Raw genomic sequence first — 24,158 nt, 5'->3', positions numbered from 1 at the left:
AGGAGAGTAACAGGAATGAAAATGAGATGGCTTCTGAGGGATAGAGAGGGGAGAAAATTGCTCGGTGACAGCTTGGGTCCAGGGACAGATGAAAACCTTACCCTTAAGCAAAGTTCAGAGAGCCCAAGTTGTGAGCTGATGGACAGTCTGACTTGTCGAGGGTGAAATCAATTAAAGTACATCAAATCCAGAATTCATGCTTTCTCAGAGTGACAAATCTGTGCTGGAAACTGAGAAAGACGAAAGGAGAAAAATGTCTTTGACCTCTTGGAGACCGGCTGTTCTTTCTTTCAGGGGAGCCAGGCTAGAGTGAGATGCGTTCATGATGAATTATAACAGCCAGTCAGCCACCTTGAAAAAGAGCAGGGTGAAAAGGTTACCAAAGAGACCCAAAATGTGAGGAATTCAACAAAACATCAAGATAAATCAACTCGGGGCTGGGAGTCCCGTGCCAGGCCTGCTCAAGACCACTGCAGAGAAGCCCAGTTTGTTAGCCCAGCATCCTGAGGCACAAGATGCCTCACACTCGCCACGCACAACACTGCTTACTTGGACACGCAAGGTCATCAGAAGACGAGAACCATGAGCTGTCAATCTAGCACCAGCAATGTGGAGGTATGACATTTCTGGGCAGTGCTGTGTACTAGAACATTCTGCAGTTTGTGTGTCCTGGAGCTGAGCTTGACATATCTCATGCGTGACGACTGAGCCCTCGAGAGGTGGCTAGTGCCATTAAAGAAATGGATTTTTACTTTCAAAAATATCATGACTTCAAATGTAATAGCCAGATATGATAAGAAGCTGACATGTTAGACTGTATGGCTCCAGGACATGGGGTGGTTTTTGCCAGCAAAGATATCACCAACAAGCAGAGGTGGGTTTCATGTCAGATTGCCTACTGGTGAAGGTAGTTGAAAATTTAAAACACAGCAGTCTGTGAGCTCTGTAGTATTATCTCTGTATATCCAGCATCTACCATAGTGCCTGACACATAGTAGGTGTCTATACATGTGGAACAACTGATTAAACAAATGACAGCTAACTTACCAAAACTTATTAAGCGTCAGAAATTGTACCAGAACCTTACCCACATTCTCTCCTTGGATGAGTGTCCCAAGACCATTGATTGGGAAGCAGTAGCAGAAATTGGTTCTATGTGCCAGGATAGCATCTGAAGGCTTGCATACATGAACACATTTATTATCACAAAGGTTCTGTAATGTAAATACTATGATTACATCACACTACACAGACTTTGTAGCCTGAGAGAGACTGAACCCAAGTAGCCCAAGAGAGCCTGAGCAACATACAGGTAACTCACACAGGCAGGGAGTCTCTTGGCCAAGATTCGAACCCAGGCAATCTGGTTACTGACCTTCACTGTGCCGTGCTGAGTTCCCTGGCCTGTCCCAACTTGCAGAAGAAGAAAGGGAAGCTGCCAAGTGTTTGGATTAGTAAGTGCCAAAGCCAGGACCTGAACTCACTTTTCCCCCCTAGTAACCATTTTTTTATTTTATTTATTTTTCTCCATCACATCCCTTGTGTCTCCTGTGCCTTTTCTCCCTTCCTTTTAATCTCAGAGTCCTCAAGGTGTTTATTGATGTCTGCTGGTTTTTGAAAGAGTTTTTGCATTCTTAGTCACTGCTATGTAAATGCCCAGTATTTGTTTTCATCTTTCTGACTGCTTTACTACAAATAATTCTCTCCAAGTCCTTACATATGTTGAAGATTGCTGCATTTCATCCTTTCTCATGACTGTATAATATTCTATTGTGTGGATGGACCACATCTTCTTGGTCCAGTCATCTATTGATGGGCAGTTAGGCTGCTTCCATGTCCTTGCTATTTTAAATAAGGCTGCTACGAAGATTGTGAAGCATATTTTTTTTTTTTAATTGCCGATTTCATGTTCTTTAGATAGATGACCAAGAATGCGATTGCTGGGTTTTATGGTATTCCATTTTTAAAGGCAAATGCAGATCACTTTCCATAATGGCTGCTCCAATTTCCATTCCCACCAACACTGTAATAGATTCCTCTTCCTGAGCATCCTCTCCAGCACTTGTTGGAGGATTTTAAAAATATGTGCCATTTCCAGGACACTGAGGTGATGGTACATGGGTGCATTGGTGAAGGAAACTCTATGGGGAATACACCCGAGGGGAGGGGAAGCAAATATTGTTTAAAAATGAACAATGATGTAACAAATAAAAAAAATAATTAAAAACAAAAAAAAATGTGCTGTTTCTCATGTGTGAGAGATGGTATCTTATTGTGGTTTTAACCTGCATCTTCCTTATTGGAACTGATAATAATCCTTTTTTCACATGTCTGTTGGTCTTCTGGATAGCCTGTTTGATGAATTATCTGTTCCTACCTGCTGCTTATTTACTAAATGGGTTTTTTATTGTTGAATTGTGTGTTTTTATATATCTTGGATATTAACCCGTTATCAGTTACATACAGTATGACTGCTCTCTTTTTTCTTTTGCTGCATTAAACTTTTTTAACTTAAGGCCATCCCAATTGTTATTCTTGTTTTTATTTCTCTTGTCATAGGGATTGAGTCACCAGAAAACAACTACCTGACTGAAAATGCCAAGCAAGTCAGTGAGTTGCTTCAGAACCACTTGGAATTTTGCAGAGTTCTGGCCAGAAACTCACTGTGTGTGGACTGGCAGTACTCAGTGGTGCATTTTATTTTCTCCTGAGAATGTAGATGCTCAATCTTGGTTGAAATTGCCTCTCTGAGGTCAGTTTTCTCATCTGTCAGATGATCTTACTCTCAACTTTTTGTGAGACTAGGTGATACAATGTACCTAATGTGTGTGACAGACATATGTCCAGCTCTCAAAAACAGGACACTGCCTATTCCAGGCACACACTGAGCCCGCCTGGCCCAGAGACCTGGGAGATGGGGGGCTGGGCAAGCCTGGGAAACCAGGGGCCTGCCCCCACTTCTGGATCCCATACTAAAGACCCCCAAAGAGGAAGAGGTCTGGTGTCGCGTTCCCGGCCAGCAGGGTCACACATCAGCACTGCACTCCAGTCTCTCCTGTCCTTTGTTAACCAATGGTCAGTTTCTTACTGGTTCCTTCTTGGGGTGAACTTTCCAAATAACTGTGCTTTGCATTCTTTAACATCCAAATTAATATTATTATAGTAATTCCTTAACAGGTATGTGGCAACTGTGACTTTAAGCAAAATCACTTGTCATGAAATCAACTTTTCCATTCTTTTCCATATGAATACCCAGTTGTCCCTGAACCATTCATTGCAGATAATGTTTTCCTATTTAATATTCATGACTTCTTGAAAATTAATCAGCCATAGGTGTATGCATTTATTTTCTGTATCTCAATTCTATCCCATTGGTCTAGATGGTTATCCTTTTGCTAGCCCCACCCTGTAGCTTTGTAGTAAGTTTTAAATTCCCAAAATATGAAGTTTTCCATGTTCATTTTGCTTTTACAATATTGTTTTGGCTATTTGGGGCCCCTTGTATTTCCACAAGAATTTGAAGATCAGATTTATCTTTCTGCTGAAAAGGCTATGGGTCTTGATAGGGATTTCACTAAAGCTGTTGACCATTTTATGTAGCATTGCCATCTTAACAAAATTATGTGTTCCTATCCAAGAACATGGGATGTCTTTTCATTTATTTAGATCTTCAATTTCTTTAGCAATATTTTGTCTTCAGATTATGAGTCTTTCATCTACTTGGTTAAATTTATTACTGGGTATTTTATTCTTTTCAAAGCTTTTGTGAGGTGAAATTATTTTCTTAATTGTTTATTGTTTCTGTAGAAGCACAACTGAATTTTTGTGTTAATTTTGTATCCTATAACTTCACTGAAATTTATTAGCGCTAGTAATTTTTTCATGGATTCATTAGGAATTTGTGAATACAGGATTGTGTCATCTGTGAATAGAGTCTTACTCTTCTTTTATAATTTAGCACTTTTTTCTTTCTCCTTATTCCTCCTTGCCTGATTGTTCTTGCTAAAACTTCCAGTACAATACTGAATAGCAGTGGTGCAAACAAGCATCCTAGTCTTGTATATAATGTGGGAAATGATTTTCAGGTTTTATAATTCTTTTATAATTAGCCGTGGGTTTTCCATAAGTTTCCTCTATCAGTTTGAGGATTTTCCCTCCAATTCTTAATTTTATGAGTGCTTTTATTATGAAGCGGTGTTGAATTTTGTTAAATTATTATTTTTTTCGCATCTATTGAGAGAATCTTTGCTTTCTCTTCATTCTATTAAAATGTTGCATTGTATCAGTTAATATTCTTATGTTGAACTGCCCTTGTATTCCTGGAACAAATCCCACTTGGTCATGATGTATAATCCTTTTAATATGCTTGGATTTGTTTTGTTAATATTTTGTTGAGGTTTTGCATCTCTATTCATTGTTCTGTAGTTTTCTTTGTGTCTTTGACTTTAGTGACAGGGTAATTCTGGCTTCATGGAAGAAAATAAGAAGTGTTCTCTTCTCTTCCATTCTTGGGAATAATTTGAAATGCATTGGTGTTAATTATTCTATAAATCTTGGTGTAATTCATCAGTGAAATCATTTGGCCCTATTTTCTTTGATTGGTAGTTGGTTATTTTTTGTTTTGTTTGTTAACTGACTCAGTCTCTTTACTTATTTTATTCTAATTTTCTGTTTTTTCCCCTTAAATCATTTTTGGTGGTTGTGTGTGTCTAGAGATTTATCTATTTCATCTAAGTAATCTGATTTGTTGGGAGATTATTCATCATATTCAGTTATAATCTTTTTTGTTTGTTTGTTTCTGTAATTTGGATAGTAATGTCCCCACTTTCATTTCTCATTACAGTAATTTGCATATTTTCCTTTTTTCCTCCTTGGTCAGTCTAGTTGAAGGTTTGTTAATGAATTTGCACTTTCCAAAAATCCAACTTTTGTGTTTATTCACCTCTATGTTGTTTTTCTAGTTTCTAGTGTTTTTTTTTAAATATCTTTAAAATTTTTAGAAGATTTATTTTATTTATTTATTCATATAAGAGCTGGGGTATAGGCCAGAGGTGCAGGGGTGGGGTGTGTGAGAGGATTCACCAGAAACAGAGTGGGGAGCACAACAGGCAGATGTACTGAAATAGTACACTGCTGAGGTGAGCAGCGGGCAAGTCAGGAGAGGTCTGGTGCACCATGTGGGTCAGCTCCCTGGCTGGGGATCGAATTTGGTGTTGCTGTGGCTGCCGATAGCTTCATCATCTGGGTCTTAACGCCTTGTGCCACCAGGGAGACCCCCTGAATGGATGATTCTAAGTCCAGTAAGTCAGAATGAGAAAGACAAATACTGTATGATTCCACGTGGTGTCCATGTTTTTGAAAGTAGTTTAGGCAACTTCAGGCTCTTGATTGTGTTCCAGACATTTGCGAGGCTTAGCTAAATGGCCCTTCAACATTACTTTAGTGAAATAAATATATAATGAAGACAATAATTTGTATATATCCTTCATAGAAATACAGAAACTAAATTCTTGATTTTCACAGAAATAAATTTCAAATTTAATTTCATCTTCTTTTCCTGAAGATTGTTTATTCACCTATTCTTACCCCAACACCATCAACTCTAGAATTCTTTAGATAAATGAATTGTGACTCTGCTTACTGATTTTGGGGGAGGGAGTGGAGTGGGGAGCAACTTGCCACCAGGAAACCTTAGGCATTTTTGATGGTTGCAGCTGGGGAGAGGGCACTGCTGGCACCCAGTGTGTGAGGCCAGGGATGCTGCTTAACACCCTGGGGAGCAGAGGACAGCCCCCTGACCTCCCACACCATCTCAAAGGGCCATCCAGCCTGAACATCAACGGGGCCAAGGTCAGGAAACCCTGCTTTGGAGGAATGACTCGGAACCTTTGCTAGAAGTAAAGTCAGCAAGATGGTTAGAGCAGACCTTTAAAAATGTCTCTGGAAATATTTTCCCTTATTTTTTACTTTAGCTAGCTTAATACGAGGCAACCTCTCTACTCAAAATATGCTCTGGCCTGCAATAAAAGCTACATTTTTGGACTTTGGAAACTCAAGTCCTAGATACAGTGAAACCCAAACCTCTTGCCACTTCTACTTTTCTCTCTTGCCAGAACATTTTGATGCAACAGAAGAGTGGGAGGCAAACACCGTATGTTTTTCATTCATTTATGCTGAAATGGTCTAAACGTTCCTTTTTTATGAGCCATTTGATGTCCAAAAAGCCTTTTGAGTTGCATTTACAACCCTTTAAAAAGTTCATTCCTCTTCGAAACAGGAAGCCACTTTGTGAACAGAGTAAACACAGCCAAACCTTGGAAGATGGGAGAAGAGCAGGAACTCCCTTTGGGGGCCTCTGCCTGGGCTGAAGCCATCACCGCCCCTGAGTGGACCTGCTTGGGGCATGCTGTCGGAGGGGTGGCATGATGAAATGAGAATGCAGGGACCAAAATGGTCCCTGGGTCCTTGGGATGCTGATGGAACAGCTCTAAAAAGACCCACACCTCTGGTTGCTAATAGTTTTTGTGATCCTCTCACAGTATTGAAGGGTCCTCATCTGATTCTGGACCCGTCTCTGTATTTCCTCAAGGGATTTGCTCCCCTGTGGGTCTCCCCCTCACATGTAAAATAGAGGGATGGGCTAGGTGAGTGCCAAAGGCCTTTCAGCTCTTTGGAGCTGTGCTTCTCTCTGCAGTCAGATGTTACTTAACAACGTTTCAGTCAATTAGAGAGTCCATATAAGACAAGTCCCAAGAGGCTGGACTGGATTGTCTAGCCCCAGTGTGTGACAGGCGACACCACTATTTCTGTGCAATTATATTTTATGACGTTCACACAATTGTGAAATTGCCTAACAGTGATTTCTCAGAAAATGTCAACGTCATTAAGAAGAGACCAAGACTGACAATCTCAGATGGCCACTTCAGGCTCACAAACTCCTGGCACGCTCCATACCCTCCCAGGTTGCACCCATGACAGACATCACTAGCTGATAACTGATAGCCTTTCACTGAACTCAGATATGAAAACAGAATCCCTTTCAGCAGCATTCTCCAGGGCTGCCACTTCCAAATGGTGAGTGTTGGCACACACACAAGAAAATGAACCAACAGGTCAAGTCCTGCCTAGGTAATAACAGAAGGTGTGACATCTATTTCTCAAGAGCAGGACAGCTCACCAAGACCCAACTGTGGAAGGAGGCACAACAACAAAAAAATACATAATAAAATCCAATCACGTCAGATGAAGCAATGCAAGGCAAAACAAAAAAAAAAAAACATATAAATTTGAATAAAATATAATGAAAACTAGAGCTAAGAATCACCTGCTGTGTTACCTAAGTCAGGTGTCTGACTTCTCTGAGCCTTTGTTTCCTGAAAGGGCAGGATGCCTTCCTTCAACCTATTTTAGTTATTTTCTTTGTCCTTGTTTTTTTCTTTGTTTTACCTCTTACAGATAACCAAATGCATTCAGCTCATTGTGATGATAATAATGTCCTCTATCTTCAATGCCTGCCAGACACACTACTTTTCATATTCTATATTTTCAGAAACCAAGTTGTGTCTTACAATAGTTGTACACCAATAAGGTGACCACATCTATTTTCCTGAATACAACAAAAGTAGTCTGTACATCCATGATGTCTTAGATAAAACAAAACGGAGTGATCATGGTTTCCACTTAGCTGACGTATATAGATTCCTGAAGCGTCCTGTGTCACAAGTCTACGAAGCAAGTGTTATTTGTTTTTAAAGATTTATTTATTTATGTATACAAGAACTGGGGAATAGGCCAGAGGTATGGGGGGAGGTGAGAGGATTCACCAGAGACAGAGTGGGGAACAGAACAGCAGATTGACTGAAGCACACTGAGGGGAGCAGCAGGCGAGACAGGAGAGGTCTGCTGCACCATGTGGGTAGATCCATGGCTGCTGGGGATTGAACTCACGCTGTAGAGACTGCAGACAGCTTCACAGTGCTGTGCTTAACCCCTTGCACCACCAGGGAGGCCCCGAAGCAAGTGTTATTAACATCATACGTATTAACCTCTTAATATTCACTTTATCGACTGGAGACCTGGAGACTCTGGAAGTTTCTCTCGCTCACAGTCAAGGACAGAGTTGGGATTAGAAATCTGGCCTTCTCTGCCAGGCTTCTTCTCTTCATCACCTTTGTCATTTTGGCTTCACATGCCCTGTAAGGTGTGACCCTGCTCCTTTTCACCCCCAAAATGGAGAGCACACCAATGAAGTGCCTTTGCCTTGGGTCATATTGAGAAAACATTATGGATCCTGGGTCTCTAAACTGACTAGGAAAAATCAGCAGAGGATTCAGTAACTTATGGAAGTTAATCTCCCATTGATTGCTGGCTCTGGGACAGAGACTGGGCTCGAGGGCTGCTGCATCCTCCCGAAGTTTTAAGAGGCCCAAGGGAGCTGGGAGGAAAGACGCTTCAACTTGTTAGAAAGTTGAAAAAGATGTATGTTCCCAGGGAGACCTTAGCAGATGGTCGGTGACATTTGTTCATTTGCTCAATCGGCGGTATTGAAACTCTATGTGTCTCGGCGAGTTCCAGACACTTGGGTGAACATGGGGTTGGTGGCTGGGGGTGGCGGGTGCACGGCACATGAACTTCCAAATCAGAGGTCACCTGAGAGGCATGAAGCACATTGTGAGGGCCCCAACTTTGGAGTATGTGATTTCACCTCTCTGAGCCCTGATTTTCTTATTTGCAAAAAATGGGGTTGCTGATAGAAAGCTACTCCTGGGTGCTTGCATGGTTGCTTAAGACCCTGTATGTAAGATACTTGGCACAAAGCGTGGCATATAATAAGCACTTAGTAAATGAAATCTATCACCATTTAGTCATTCAACAGATATTTACTGAGCACCCACAGTCTCCCCAACACAGTTCTTAGCACCGCACGTCATCAATACCCATTGTCATTATTGCCTTCTACTGACATTGGACCTAATCTCCTTGGACTTCACTGAGGTATCACAAGACTTGAGGTTCTCAGTCTGGGGCTGCGTGTGATGGAATTACTGGGACAAGGTGTCTGGGACTTTCGAATCCCCCCAGAGGTACAGAAGACAGTTCTATGGCTGAGTGGATAAATAATAGGTCTTGAGGGTCCCTATAAAAGAGAAAGGAGGTGAGGCACCATTTACTCTCTTTCAAAGGCTGTTCCTCTTTTTATTTTCTCCTTGGGGTCATTTTTGACTGCAGTAAAAGATGTGGCGGTGGGTTATGTGGGGTGAAGACAGCGTAGCGGGGAGAAGGAGGTGTACCGGACACCTCCAGCCATGGTTTCACCTTCCTCTTCTTCCAGGTCTGTACACGGTGCCATCTTAATGAAATGTGTTCTTGGACTTGAACTCAGTCTCTCCTGCACAGTGATAGAGAGGATGGTGCTATTGTAGATGGAGGATGCTGATGGTGATGCTGGTGTAAAGATGTTATAAGCGATGATAATGTTGATGTTGTTTAGCAGATGAATGTAATCATGTTGCTGATTGTCCATCGTTGGCGGGTGCATGCATGTATCTCTCTGACTCTTGTGAGAACCCTGCAGCTTAAGCCTGATTATTGCACATGAGGAAGCAGGAATGTGAGCCTAAGAGAGGGGACATGATAGCTGAAAGTCCACACCACCAGGGAGAGACTGAGTTAGTTACAAACTTAAGACATCAAGTTCAAGCCACTAATTTTGTCAGTTAACTCTGAATATCAAGTGCAGAGAATTTGTCAGACATTGTCAGACACTGTCGTAAGAGCTTTACATGCATTTTCTCCTTGAAACCCCACTGATCCTGTGGGGTGGATACTAACTTCATTTCTAGTTTACAGACTTTGAAAAAAATCACACAAAGTTTATGTAACTGAACCATGGTCGGATGATGGGTTGGTTATAGATCCCAGGGACCAATGTAAGAGTCTGTCTACAGAGGTTGCTTTCTTCTTATTTTTATTTTAAAATTATTATTGTTTTTATTTTTATGTTTCATGGAGATAAAATGTATTCCCAGCAAAGCACACACATGTTAATGAGTTGCAATGAATTCCTTTTTATTTAAAGATGTATTTACTTACGCATCCAAGAACTGGGGTGCAGCCCAGAGGTGGTGGTAGTGGTGAGAGGACTCACCAGAGACAGAGTGGGGAGCAGAATAGGCAGAAGGACTGAAATACACTGCTGAGGGGAGCAGCGGGTGAGACAGGAAAAGTCTGTTGTGCCATGTAGGTCAGCTCCCTGGCCGGGGATCCAACTCACACTGTAGTGGCTAGTGGTAGCTTGATAGTGCTGGGTCTTTAACCCCTGCACCACCAGGGAGGCCCCCTGAATTCTTGCTTGTATGCACCACCACTGGATAAGCCTGGGCTAGTAACCATCTGGCCGTGCTGATCTAATCTCTAGCTTGATATCAGAATAATCTGATGTCTCTTCACACTCGCAGAGTTATCTTCCCCACAAATTCACTGTGTGAACACTCATTTCAAACTCATTTGATATCTATAATGGTCCAGATACTGTTCTAAGCACCTCACACATATTAAGTCATCTTTGCCCTATCAGTTTGGTGCTATTTCCATGACTAACCCCGTTTTCCAGATGTGACCACTGAGGCCCAGAGAAACTTGGTGACTTTTCTGAAGTTGCACACCTGGTGAGGTCCAGTGCTGTGAGTTAAACCTGGACAGTCAGGCTCTGGAGTGCATTTCCATAAATGCATGCCTCTCTCTACCAGGAGAGTGCAATCACCAATCTCAGTGACAGATAAAGGCACTAAGACTCAGCCAGGTTAAAAAAAAAAAAAAAACTGTATAAATACCTCTGCTAGCAAGCCAGAATCAGACCCCACTGATATCCCAATCCATGGACTTTGTCACCACCCTAAGAGATGTCTACACCATCTTTGCTTTAGCTTGGAGTTGTTGACGCATTTGTTTATCCTCCTCCAAGAATTCCCAGTTTATGGTGGGCAGGAGCTCTGTATTATTGGGTTCTTTTTTGGGTCTTTTTTTTTGTCATCTGGAACCCCCTGTCCTGCTCCTACACTCTAGTGGAGCCCATGAAAGGAGGGAAGATTCTGGAAGAAACGTGCTCACTGCCCAGAATGGTAACGTTCCAAGCCCCACCTTGATGAGGCCATGGCCAAATAAATGCTTGACTCTCCCACTCACCTCCCTACCCCGCCTCAAGCTCCGGGGTCCACTTCTTCCTAGCTTCTCCTCGGGGGATAGTAAATCTTGGGTTTCCCATTTTTTCTCCAGCTTGAGAGGATATGAATTCCGTAAATCTTGTCCTGAGTGACCATCGGGATGCATGAAATATGACAGGAAAGAGGCCAGGCAGGCAGAGTTTACACAGAGCGCAGCATCCAGTGGTGGGGATGGGCAGGCTGGGGGTCTCGGGGGGGTGGGGCCTGGGCTGCAAAGAGAAGACTGTGCCATCTCTGGTTGCACTAGATGGTCATGGCCACGGCCTGAGAACATCACCACTGCATGGGCAGAAATCTTCGTGGTCCCTGCCCTGTTCTTCCCTTCTGCCCTTGACTCTAAAGACTTGGGAAGGGAGACGGACCATCCATTAGAGCTGACAGGGCAGCAGGAAGGACTTAGCTATGATGAGAGGAAGAACTTCCTGCAAGGAAAGGTTATTAAGCCCTGGAATGAGTTATTGGGAGAAGTGATGGAACTGACTTCCTGGCTTTGAGACCAAGATGGATAGTTATTGGTCTGCGAGGGCTGGAACCAGCCTGAGCCTTGGATCCCTGACCCCTTGCCTCGGCTGCATCTGCCGCCAAGGTCATTCTCAAAGGCTCAGGGACAATAAAACTCCCCGTTGACGGCATGTTTTGTGTCTTCATTTACAGTGTAAAATTTTAAAAATCCAAATAATCTAGACAAGAATGAAGTCAAATGCAAACTTCTCTCTTACTTTCTCTGTAAACCTCCCCGTTTCTATAGATAAGTGCCATTAACATTTGGGATAAATCTTGATAAACTTTTTTGAATGTCTGCACGCTCTCTCTCTGTCTCTCCCGCACCCCCTCACCCCCCCCACACAGAGCAGGTCTTGTAGGGCTTTTATTTGTAAGCGTGGACGGTACCTACTACACTAGTTGTTCTGATATTTGCGTCTCCCTTGCTCACATCCTGGGTCTCTCTCCATGTCAGAGCACATATTTCATTTTCGCTTTTTTCAGACAGTGACTTCATATTCCATAACATGGATGTGCCTTAATTCATTTAACCAGTCTTCGATTGATTTACTTCCAGCCTGTTTTACAAATTTTGTCTATGCAAAAAATGCTGCAGTAAACCGTGAGACTTATGATCTTCTGTCCATTGAAGGGTATTCGAAACAGATTTCTAGAAGTGAAAAGTCACAGCGAGGGAGAACTTTAAATGTAACTGCTCTTTGGAAAGACATAGCACCCTGACCCCTCACCTAAGGGGGGTGTGCAGAGAATGACCTGAACTTGACCGACAACAGCCATAATTCTTTTTTTTTTAATTTAAATTTTATTTTTATATTCCCATACAATTACAAACCCCTTATTTTGACCCCAATCCCTCTTTTCCCTGCCCCCATTCCCCATAGAGTGTCTCTGGTTCATAGTTGTTTGTTGATTTTGATATTCTTTCTTATAGTTATTCTTTTTCCTGGTCCCTTATTTAAGTTTTCTAGATTTCTGCTATGAGTGAGATCATCTGGTATTTTTCTTTCTCTTTCTGGCTTATTTCGCTCCTGCACTGTTGGTGGGAGTGCAAACTGGCCCAACCACTATGGAGAGCTGTGTGGAGATTTCTGGACCTACTAAACATAGAGCTTCCATAGGATCCAGCAATTCCACTCCTAGGTATTTACCCAAAGGACACAGAAACATCCATTCCAAAGAGCACCTGCACCCCTATGTTTATAGCAGCACTGTTTACAATAGCTAAGCTTTGGAAACAGCCCAAATGCCCCAAAATAGATGACTGGATCAAGAAGATGTGGTACATATACACCATGGAATATTACTCAGCAATCAAAAAAGATAAACACATGCAATTTGCAGCAACATGGATGGAGCTGGAAGGGATCATGCTCACAGCCATAAATCTTAAGAATGTTCATCACTGGGCTACCCCATTTGGGTTCACGTCTTCTGTTTCTGATGAGACTGAGCATCTCTTCATCTTCCTTGACTTTTCGTATCTTTTATTCATTTATTTATAGCAGCTCTTTGTTGTTCTAAATTGATTTGTAAACTATTTTTGACTGTCTTACCTGTCATAGCTATTTTCACCAAATCTAGTTCTTTATTTTTTTTTTGCATCTCTTTGATTTGCCATTTCTTCTGCTTTGAAGATGGATGAAAGTACAGTTTGTTGCAATATGTTAACCAAAGCAATATGTGGAAAAATGTAGGAAATAAAATGTACAAAATGTATATTGTGGATATACTTAACACTAGTGAACTGTGACATGTATTTTACTACAACTAAGAAAGAAATTAGGAAGGAAGGAATGGAGGGAGGGAGGTGAGAGAGAGAGAGAGAGAGAGAGAGAGAGAGAGAGTCACTTGCCCAAAGTTTCCTAGCTGGTTAGAGATGGGAGCTTTACTTGAATTCAGAGCCCAGGTATTTCACTATCCTCATCATTAGTATAAGGACCATGGGGTATCTAACCCATCCTCAATTCTTGGATATTTAGACAACATTCAGTGCTCCATCCACTCTGCCTATTGTAAGTCATCCTTTAAATTCCATCCCTTCTTAGTACCACCTCATCCATCCTATCTTTCTTCTCCAGCTCCCCTTTTCCTGCCTCCCCCAGTACCATAAACACCAAGAGAGGCAGCGTAATGCTGGGGGTAAATACTAAGGAGCGAGACTCCCTAGGCTGAGCCTGGGTTCACTCATTCCTACCTCTGTTAAATGCTCTTTTTTCTCAATATCCCCACTTGTATACTGGAGTTAATAATAGTCTCTATTATAAGACTGCTTGCAAGAACACACACATGTACACACAGGTGCACACACACATTTGCACATACCTATATAATGTATTCTTTTCCCATTGCTGCTATAACAAACTATCATTGTTTTAGTGAGCTAAAATGACAGCATATTCTCTTACAGATCTGGGGGCCAGAAGTCCAAAATGAATAAGATGGGACTAAGATCAACTGTTAGCAGGGCTGGTTTTATCCAGAGATATCAAGGGAGGTGCTTGCTCCTTCCAGCTGCTGGGGGCTGCCGGCATTCCTTGGCTTGTGGCTGCATCACTTGAATCTCTGCCTCACTGGCCATATCACTTTCTCACCTTTGGCAGTCACATATCTCTCTGCCTCCTTATAAGGGCCTTTGGGATTACATTTAAGGTACACCCAGATAGCCCAAGATAATGTCTCTATATCAGGATCCTTAATTTAATTGACAATGGCCCCTTTGGCATAAAAGGTTAATTCGCAGATTCCATGGATAGGAACAGGGTATGTTTAGGACTCTTATATGGTTCAATAAGTGTATATCTTTTGAAATAGTAAACTACTACTATTAGTAGGATTGGGTAGATAGATACCATTTCTGATCTTTCTAACCAAACTAGGAATCTATGATAGGAAAGACCTCAGTGCATTTCTTTTTATACATTTTAGTAGAACAAAATGTATAGTTTTTGAAAGTAGAGATTACTTAATTGTATCAAGTTCCTTCAAAATAAGTTTTTGAAGAGAACTAAAAAATAGGGTTATTCTACTGACATTCTAACATTTCCTTCTCCAGTAGAAAGTGACTCCCCATATTTGACCATCTTTGAGCTTCACTCACTCTGACATAATTTTGGAACTTGGCAGCATCATCTACACCAAATATTCTCAAATTGTTTTCTAGTAAAAAAAAAACTAGCAACCTGTAATATGTCAAAGGTGGCTCCAAGGGGAAATCAATCAATCTATCTATCTATCTATCTATCTATCTATCTATCTATCTATCTATCTATCTATCTATCTATCTATCTATCTATCTATCTATCTATCTATCTATCTATCTATCTGTCTGTCTGTCTGTCTGTCTGTCTGTCTGTCTGTCTGTCTGTCTATCTATCTATCTATCTATCTATGCATTTATCTATCTATCTATCTATCTATCTATCTATCTATCTATCTATCTATCTATCCATCCAACCATCTGTCCAACCATCTGTCCATCCATCCATCCATCCATCCATCCATCCATCCGACACCTACTTAACATCCATCTCTATCTATCTATCTATCTATCTATCTATCTATCTATCTATCTATCTATCTATCTATCTATCATCCATCCATCCATCCATCTTCTATCTTTGTTTCATCTTCTGTAATCAGGCATGTTGGGAGCCAACCTGCTTCCCCATCCTACTACCCTTACAAAATTCCTCACCTTGGCCACTGGGGAAACCCACAGAATGCATCAGCATATTAAAGACGCCATAGAGAACTTCAGTGAAAATTCAACTAACTAAAGTCAGTTTGTTTTTGTCTCACCCAGTATCTCCCAAACTGATTGAAGACGGACACTCTTTTTTGTGTACTTTTTTCTTCACAGAATATCTGAAACCAATGTCCCTGGATCACTTTTTGGGAAGTACACTTCCTGATATCACTTGTCTCCTATGCAGCCTTGTTGAACTCCTGGGGATTCAATTATGATCATAACCTGGGTGTATGTACATGCCAGCCACGTCTTTCCCAGATTACTCTTTATGCAATAGGATGTTGCTATGAAAAAGGGCGAGACTTGGAGATGAAGCAATTTGTCTCTGGCTGGATAAACAGTGAGTGGCAGAGTTGGGGCTTGAACTTAGGTCTTCGTGAATCTAGAATCCATGATCTAACCACTTCATTTGTCTCCTAGAAGCAGAAAAGTCAAAGGCTACATTTCTGTCTTTCACTAAAGAGACCTCACATTCCACTTGATTTCTTTAGAGCATGCCAGTCTGCTAAGAACCTTACCTGTCTCAGATCCTGAAGAGCTAAAGTGTGTTTTAAATCCAGAGGGGAAGACCAAGTCCCTCTACTTTGGTGGCACATTTATAAAAATGTGCGAGACAGGAAATGGGTACCGTCCACCCCTGCCCTGGGTGTCTGCAGACAGAACAAAGAGCAGGGTCCTGTGCCCAGTCAGCCTGCGGAGACTGTCACGAGATTGCTGCCTGATGTGTGAAATGGATTCAAGTCTCAGGTCCATCTGGTTTGTGTATCGTGAACGAGCTGTTAAAGTGTCAGGACTTAACTTCTCTGGATCCGAGGAAGTCTTGTGAGGTTTTATTGAGCAGTTAAGATGGGTGTAAACCTCACTGGTAGGACCAGATTCTCCAAGATGATCTAAATGACATGCAGGGTACACAGGCTGGAGCAGCACAAGGCTAGAGAGGACGGACTCCCCTGAAGTATAGTGCAAGGGCCTTGGAATCAGGCCCCACTGATCATGCACTACAAGGACTGACTCATCCTCTCTCTCAGTCTCTGCCTCAGTGCTGCCCCTGGGACACAGGGTCTCGCCTGACGGCTGTTGGGATGTGAAGGCAGGTGACTGTGGTGAAGGGGGCTGCCTGTGGGAGTGGAGGTCCTAGCTCCTCTTCATTTCCTCTCTCAGAAGGTGCCAGAGAGCAACAGGGACCTCACCTCTCGTTTCAGTGCTTCTCCTTCGTGACCAGAATGAGGCCATATTTCTGCACATGGCACTAAAAGATTCTCCAGAATGACTTGCAGCTGCTTTGGGCTCTCTGCTATGCACAGCTTCTGAAGGCCCCCGGCCTCAGAAGGAATAGAAGAGCCTGGCCCCAGGTAGGGGCTGGCAGTTTTAAAACAAGTTCACAAATTCTTTGACAGGCCTCGAAACACAAGATGGAGTTGAGGTCCCCGCTGCTTGATTACTGGCCCGGCCTAGCGACTGGCGTCCAGGGAGCAGACACAGCAGGAGGAAGCTGGTGACTCTGAAGTGAGGCTGGGAGGCCTGGTGCTCCCACCCGCTCTCCTGCTTGGGCTGGTTGGACTGGGGTTTCTGTTGCATCCACATTAAACGCGGTCTGACCCAAGCCGGCAGGGACGTTTTGCAGGAAAGCCACAGAGAGTTTTAAGAGGGTAGAAGAAGCTCTGATGATCTGGACAGGGATGGGCAGGGTCCCCGAGGAAGCGGCCCCTGGCTGGAATGGGCAAGGAGAGTAATAGCCCCACAGTAGGGTCAGGGTTGACACGAGGGCTTCCAGGTAAAGGCTGTGACCCAGGCTCAGGGCCTGAGGCAGGAGAGAGGCTGCTGGAGGACATAACAAAGGCGAGTGTGCTGGGAGGGGGCACAGGAGGTACTGGTGGTTTTCAGGGAGGCGGGAGAGGAACCAGGGTTGGACCACACTGGATGGGTTTCAGGCCAAGGAGCTCAGATTTGATCTGGACAGCGATGGGGGAGTGGCAGCTAATCAATCCGTTTTATTAACATTGCTTCTTGATATCAGGCGTCATTGCCTGAGGCTTTATGGGGGTGGCACAGAGAGTCACAACACCGGAATCGGAAACGACCTCAAGCTTAGTGTCCCCAGTGTCTGCTTCTTGACAGTTTTCATTCACGTGTTACCCCAGGACAGTCTTGCGAACTGTCTCTCCCTGCTCCCCTGCTTCCGGCCACATTCTTGGGGCTCCTTCTGCATCCTTCTCGCTTCTTACTTTTCAAAGGGTCCTTGCTACCTGGCCTCCCACCTGTGCTCTGCCCAAGGGAGCTACAAACCCCTTCATTGCTTACATGTGGGGGAGGGAGAAGCACTTTTCTGGTGCTTCTCCTTCCAGAGAAGACAGGAAAACACACAGCTGTAGAGCAGAATCCATCTGTATCCTTCTCAGGAGCCTGAGGCCCTCAGGAGGGGTACGGGGGATATGGCGAGCCCCTGGGAACCAGACTGCTTGTGCTTGGCCCCCGCTGAGTTCCTTACCACCGCTGTGCCCTGGACAATGTACTTACTGCTCTTCCTCACCTGCCAGATGGGACAACAGCCCTTCTTCACAGGCTGTTGTAAGCCCAAAGCGTCCCATGCGTGCAGCGTGCTGAGAACTGGCCCACGAGAGGGACTGGGATGGGGAGATCAAAACAGGGGCGTGAGGAGCACGAGGGGCTACAGTGAGGGCTCACGGGTCAATCGGTGGTGGGAGTTTGAGCAAATACACCTGGAAGGAGAAACCATGCAGGCATGCATTGGACAAAAATGAACAACGAGGTAGACGATACATCCATACCAATTTAAAAAAGACCTTGGAGGTGTTGTTGCTGGTATTTACTATATCTTCATTATTATTATTGCTGTCATCATTATTATTAGGAAAGACTCCATGATGCTAGACCGTTCTGTCTCCATGCCACTTTCTCATTTTTTTAAAAGATTTATTTATGTATGTATATAAGAGCTGGGGTGCAGGCCAGAGGTGTGGGGGGGTGAGAGGATTCACCAGAGACAGAGTGGGGAGCAGATCAGGCAGATCTACTGAAATACACTGCTGAGGGGAGCAGCGGGGAGACAGGAGAGGTCTGCTGCTCTATGTGCGTCAGCAACCTGGCCAGGGATCGAACTCGCGCTGCAGATAGCTTCATAGTGCTGAGACTTAACCACTTGCGCCACCGGGGAGGCCCCCACCCCACTTTCTGATCCAGGTGTCTGCACAAAACTGGGCCTTGTCCCGTTCATGACAAATGGATCCCCAGCGTCTCCCCCATCCCACTCCTCTGGATCCAGGACTTCCTACACAGGAGCCCGGCCTGGACGCCACGTGACCCGTGGAGAATGCATCACGCCTGTCAGGGTCCTGTGGCTTCGCGGCTGGGGAGGCGGCATCCTGCTGGGACAGAGAACTTCCCATGAAGATGGATGGCCCCCTCCTCCTTGACAGCCTTCCAGCCGGAGAGATCAGGGCCCTGCCGCAGGGGGAAGGGGTGAGGCATGTGAAATGGCCATTGGCCCAGCGGGAGGGCACCCAGGAGGCACAGGGATCATGTAGCCTTGCGTGCTGACAAGCCTCCTGTCCCGGGGGCATCAACTGCTCAGTGGCCCCAGTGTTTCTTCACATTGGCAAAGCCCAGGGGTTACATGAATGCCTTTGCGGGGTCAACTGGCTTGAGAAAGATTCCTTGCTCTGCCATTACCTTGATCACTAAACATAGACATGGTACTTGACTTCTCCCTCGAGTCTCAGTTTTTTCACCCCCCCCCCACTTCATGATACTATCCCATGAACTCTAAGAGATATGCAAGAGAGGGCCATGGGGGAGACTGTCAAAGTTTCCTGGAAGGGGCCAGCCAGGAGACGTCTTGGAGTCTTTTGGTCCTTGTGTGTTTGTTGCAATTACTCAAGGTCACCACTGCAGTGTGAAGACGACCCCAGACAATTTGTAAATAGATGGGCATGTTCCAGGAAAATTCCAATAAAACTTTATTTACAAAAGCAGGTGACAGAGGGAGTTGGCCCCTGGGCTATAATCTGAGAGCCCTGGTCAGGAGTTTAGATTTCCAGATCACGGGCTCTGGATCCTGGCCATACCTGGGTTTGAACCCCAGCTCTGCTGCTCATGCTCTGTGGGCCCTTCCTTTATCTGATGGGATGTGTAAGAATGTGATGAGTTAAATATTTATAGGCAAAGCAGTTGCCATGGTATCTGGCATTGTATTAGTCATGTAAGTGTTCTAGAGGTATCTGGAAGGCAGAGAAGAAAAATAGAAAGGGTGGGCAGCAGATCCCAGTACCCACTGTTGTTTTACTGACCCCAGATATGGTTTATAAGAGAGGAAACTGAGGCACAGGGAGTTGATATAAAAGGCCAGATCTCTCAATAAGCGACAGTGCTAGAATTCAAATCCAGGTCTGTTTGAATCCAAATCAACTTTGTTCTTGTGGCACTCAGCACTTTTCAGAAGCCATCCTTTAGGGGGGCATATTTGCCTACCCTATTGGGGGGGGCAGCAGGGTAGGTAACTCAGTATGTCATGGAGGGGAGAGAAAACAGATAAGGAAATTGAACCGATCAGAGGATAGATTTACAACTCTTTCAGTCATTGGAATATTTAGCTGGTTAGGAAAGATTATTCTCCCAAAGGAATGATAACATCATCATTTACTTCTTCCTCAGGAATAGCCATGCTTTTTTCCCTTTAAAGAGTAAATGCACAGTGAATAGTGGTTAAGAACATTGACTCCAGAGTTCAAAAGACCTGCTTAGGAAGCTCTGTGCTTTTCCATTCTAGCTGTGTGACAATGGAAAGATTACTTCCCCTCTCTTCATCTACTAAATGAGTGCAATAACTGTATTTCCTTATGCCTGTTGTTGGGAACACATGCGATAGTCTCATTTTTTGTAGTAATAATAGTACTTTAATTATGAGCGTATTCTTATCTGCATAGGCTGTGGAAAGAGAAAGCACTTTAGCTGCATTTAAAATGTTTGCTTGAGCCTCTAAAAATAAAAAAAGATAGACTCTATCATGTCATAAGGCCATTTCTGATAACAGGTGTCAAGTGAGATAGTCTTTCAAGTGCCTGCACATAGTAGATGCTCAATAAAGTTAATTATCATTAGACTCCATAACTCCTAATTCTGCATCTGGATCTTCTGCTCTTCTGGGTAGAGCCTTCAGAAGATTATTCTCAAAGCCAGATCTTTCAATAGGGTAAACAGAGTAGTTATTGCTTTAAGGGATTCCCAGCTGTTTTGATTTTAACAGTATTTATAGAGAGGTAGCATTGTTCTAGCAAGCTAAAAGATGAAACAACAAACCTGCTATTGTGTGCACATTTTCAAGGCATTGAAAATCATAATGAAAAACCAACTTTTGTTCAACACAACCATCTGCTCTCTTTTATGATTTGAATAGTTAGGGACTCACAACCTTAAATCCATTATTTATTATTTTTTATTAAATTTACTTATTTCTTTTTTTAAAGATTTATTTATTTATGCATACAAGAACCGGGGTGTAGGCCAGAGGTGTGTGTGGGGTGAGATGACTCACCAGAGACAGGGTGGGGAGCAGAACAGGAAGATCAACTGAAATACTCTGCTGAGGGGAACAGCGGGTGAGACAGGAGAGGTCTGCTGCGCCATGTGGGTAGCTCCCTGACTGGGGATCAAACTCGTGAAGTAGTGGCTGCGAGTAGCTTCATAGGTTGTGTTTAACCCCTTGTGACACCAGGGAGACCCTCCTTGTCATAACCACCACAAAACATGAAGGTAAAGTGATTAAGAATTTTGAGGTGGGGGCAACAATGTAATAGAGCTTAGGGGAGGTCCTGAGAGGGCAGGCCATGTACAAATGCACGCCCAGGAGAAGGGCCCTGACTGAGGTACAAAGGCTGTTGAGGTGACTGGGCAGAAATCCATCTCTGACCTCCGAGAAGCCGGAAATTACACCATCTTACTCTCCTTACCTCTGGAAAGCTCCCTGCTAGCAGCGGCGGTCAGTTCATGTTCACAGACTTCTTAAGACTTAAATTATGATCCCCAGTTTACAGAGAGGGAAAGTGAGGCAGAAAGAGGTGGCAGGACTTGCCCCAAATCAAGCAGTTGCTGTGTGTTCTCGGCGGAATTCAAACTCCGGCCTCCTGGGTTCCACCCTCCCTGGGGCCCTTCTCACTCCTGAGGCCTGCCCAGTCCGGCTGCCCACCAGCCAGTCTCCAGCCCAGCGCTGAACTTTTCAGACAATAAGCAGCAGAGCGATACATTCAGTTGACTCCAAAAATAAAATGGATGCCTGTGGATACGCCTGTGATTGACACAACATATTGGCTGGTTTCACTGTTAATTAATGCAGAGAGGAATCATTAAATCAGATCAAATTCATTTTTTAAATGTTCAGCTCTGCCCGGCTTTCCTGCCCCACCCCCGTGGTGAGGGCCCCGTGGCTGGAGGGGGCGGGGAGGGAAAAGGGAACAGATACGCGATTTAATTTTTCAAGTAACACTGTTCAAATAAAAATACATTTGTTCGAATGAGATTGCCCTGAAACAGCGTTTGCATTGATGGCTCCGGGAGTAATTCTATTAAGCCGGAGCAGATTTTTCATCGGGAGGCAGGAAAAGAGGGTGAGATGGTGAGGGAGGGAAAGAAGAACTGGAAGCTGAAGGAGAGGCAAAAAAGCAGATCTTTTAACCCATTTTAGCTCGGGTTTCTCTGCTAAAGTTGTTCACCGTTCTAGCTCCCGCTGTGGGACCCAGAGGGTTCTGCCTTCTCAGACTCGTTTGGATTCTGGGGTCCAGCCAGGCCGGCTGCCACTTGTCTGCTAGGGAAGGCAAGATGGAAATCCTACAGGCCTTCGGGATTTATTTCTTCATTGCTCCTGGAAAGAAAGGCAGTCTGAGGAAGGCATCTGTGTGCATATAACAAACATGCACACACCTTTATGTGCACACACAGAGCACACATTTACACACTCATATACACCCGCATCGATACTGTCTCAGTGCACCTACATACACATCAACATGTGCTTATGTGCTCCACACGTGCAAGGAAGGTGACTATCTGCTCACTGGCGTGTTCTGACAGTCCCTGCACAGAGCACCCTTAATAAACAGCGGTTGGTCTCTTTTATGTTCCCTCATGATGCTTCTGTCTCCTCAACTAGGAGGATGGCAAAGCCAGGCCCTCTCTCTTCTCCCTCATTGTCCCTCTCATGTCTGACTGGTGGCTGACAGGTGGAGGCATCCAGGTCAATTGTGTAACATGATAACAAGAATAACCATTCTATTTTCGGAGATCTGTGAGTGCTCCAGACCATATTCTAAGCATTCTCTGGGATGTGTCACCTCAACTTCACAGCAAAACAACATGAGCAGTGTGATCAACTCACCCATTTTATAGATGAAGAAACTGAGGTTCAGAGAGGCCAAGTCACCTGGATGGGTGGTGCTGCATTGTTGTTCAAACCACTCCACAAGTTTCAAATTCTACTTTTAAAAAATTCTCCAAGGTGAGATAAACAAAGTCGGAATTCAGCACCTACCTCCAGTGGGCCATCCAGGACATGTGCATCATTTGTTTACAAAGCTGTCGCTGTCAGTTTTTTCCAGGCCAGTCCCATAAGGCTTTTCTCCAGGGGCTCATCTAGCACATCTGGGGCTGCTTCAGGGCCCCACGGTGGTCCTGTGGGAACATGGAGACACCCAGGAATTGGAGGTCCTGATGCCACTGACTTTTGCAGTCAGTAGCTTCTTGGAAATCTGCCAAAAAATGGTGCCTAGAAAACAGATGGGGGAGGAACAGTTTTGTGGAGAAAAAGAAAGTTACCCACAGACGTGCCAAGATGAGGAAGACCTGGTTGGCACTAACTTGGTTACCTGCTTTGGAGACAGCTGCTCAAGGTCACATCCCATGCACTTTCCATAAAGCAGGTGAAGAGAGATGCAGACAGAGCAGACACCTGAGTATTGCAGAAGAAGGGGAGGTGTTCAGGCTCCACGAAGTCCCTACAGTGTGCCAGCCCTGGCAGAGCTCACTCATCATTTAACAGCATACAGGCTGGTGATATTAGGCACGATGTGAGAGTCATTCAAGGACATAAGATGAAGACACAGGATGTCCAGGACCCAACCCCAGAGGTTCTGAATCAATGGGCCTTGGCTAAGGTGCGGCCAGAAACACAGTGGTGGATTCTAAGAGGAAAACAAGTTAGGAATCACCAGCTTAATCATGACAGCAACTCTCCAAGGTCGACACTATCTCATCTGCATTTTAGGAATGATGAAACTCAGGCTGAGAGTGGTTAAGAAACCAAAGCCAAGGCCATACAACCAGCACGTGATGGAGCTGGGATTCATGCCCAGGGGTGTGGCTCCAAATGCAGTGCTCTTTCTGCTGCCAATGTGGCCAGGAGCCGGCCCCATGGACACCTTCAGTCTCCCTCCCGATGGCCCGCAGTCACGTAGACCTGGTGACGATCAATGCCTTCAGAGTCCAAGGGGCCTCTGTCCAAACTCCTCCCAGAGGCATGAACTTTAGGCACCCTGCTTTGCACAGCTCAGATGGGACTCCTCAAAACTGAGTCTGTGATTTATTCTGGTCTCTCTCCTCTCTGATCTGAGAGCTTGCTCCACCTTCCCCAGTCTCCTCTTTAAGTCCAAGGGGAAGAGAGCCCACAGATTCTTACA

General features: G+C 44.2%; 1 long non-coding RNA gene across 1 annotated transcript; it reads right to left on the bottom strand.

Annotated features, from left to right (window-relative positions):
- Window positions 1-20,943: 20,943 nt before the first annotated feature.
- LOC129145841 (uncharacterized) lies at window positions 20,944-23,651 on the bottom strand. The gene is made up of 3 exons (XR_008551939.1): window positions 23,349-23,651; window positions 23,015-23,154; window positions 20,944-22,348 (listed from the first exon to the last, which is right to left on the bottom strand). It is a non-coding gene; the product is annotated as an uncharacterized LOC129145841 (long non-coding RNA).
- Window positions 23,652-24,158: the final 507 nt, after the last annotated feature.

The sequence above is a fragment of the Talpa occidentalis genome, unplaced genomic scaffold (assembly GCF_014898055.3).
Source record: "Talpa occidentalis isolate TD23 unplaced genomic scaffold, MPIMG_talOcc4v2.1 talOcc4.14, whole genome shotgun sequence".
NCBI classification, from domain to species: Eukaryota; Metazoa; Chordata; class Mammalia; order Eulipotyphla; family Talpidae; genus Talpa; species Talpa occidentalis.
Note: the sequence above shows the minus strand (reverse complement) of the source record. Positions and strands in the feature narration are given on the sequence as shown.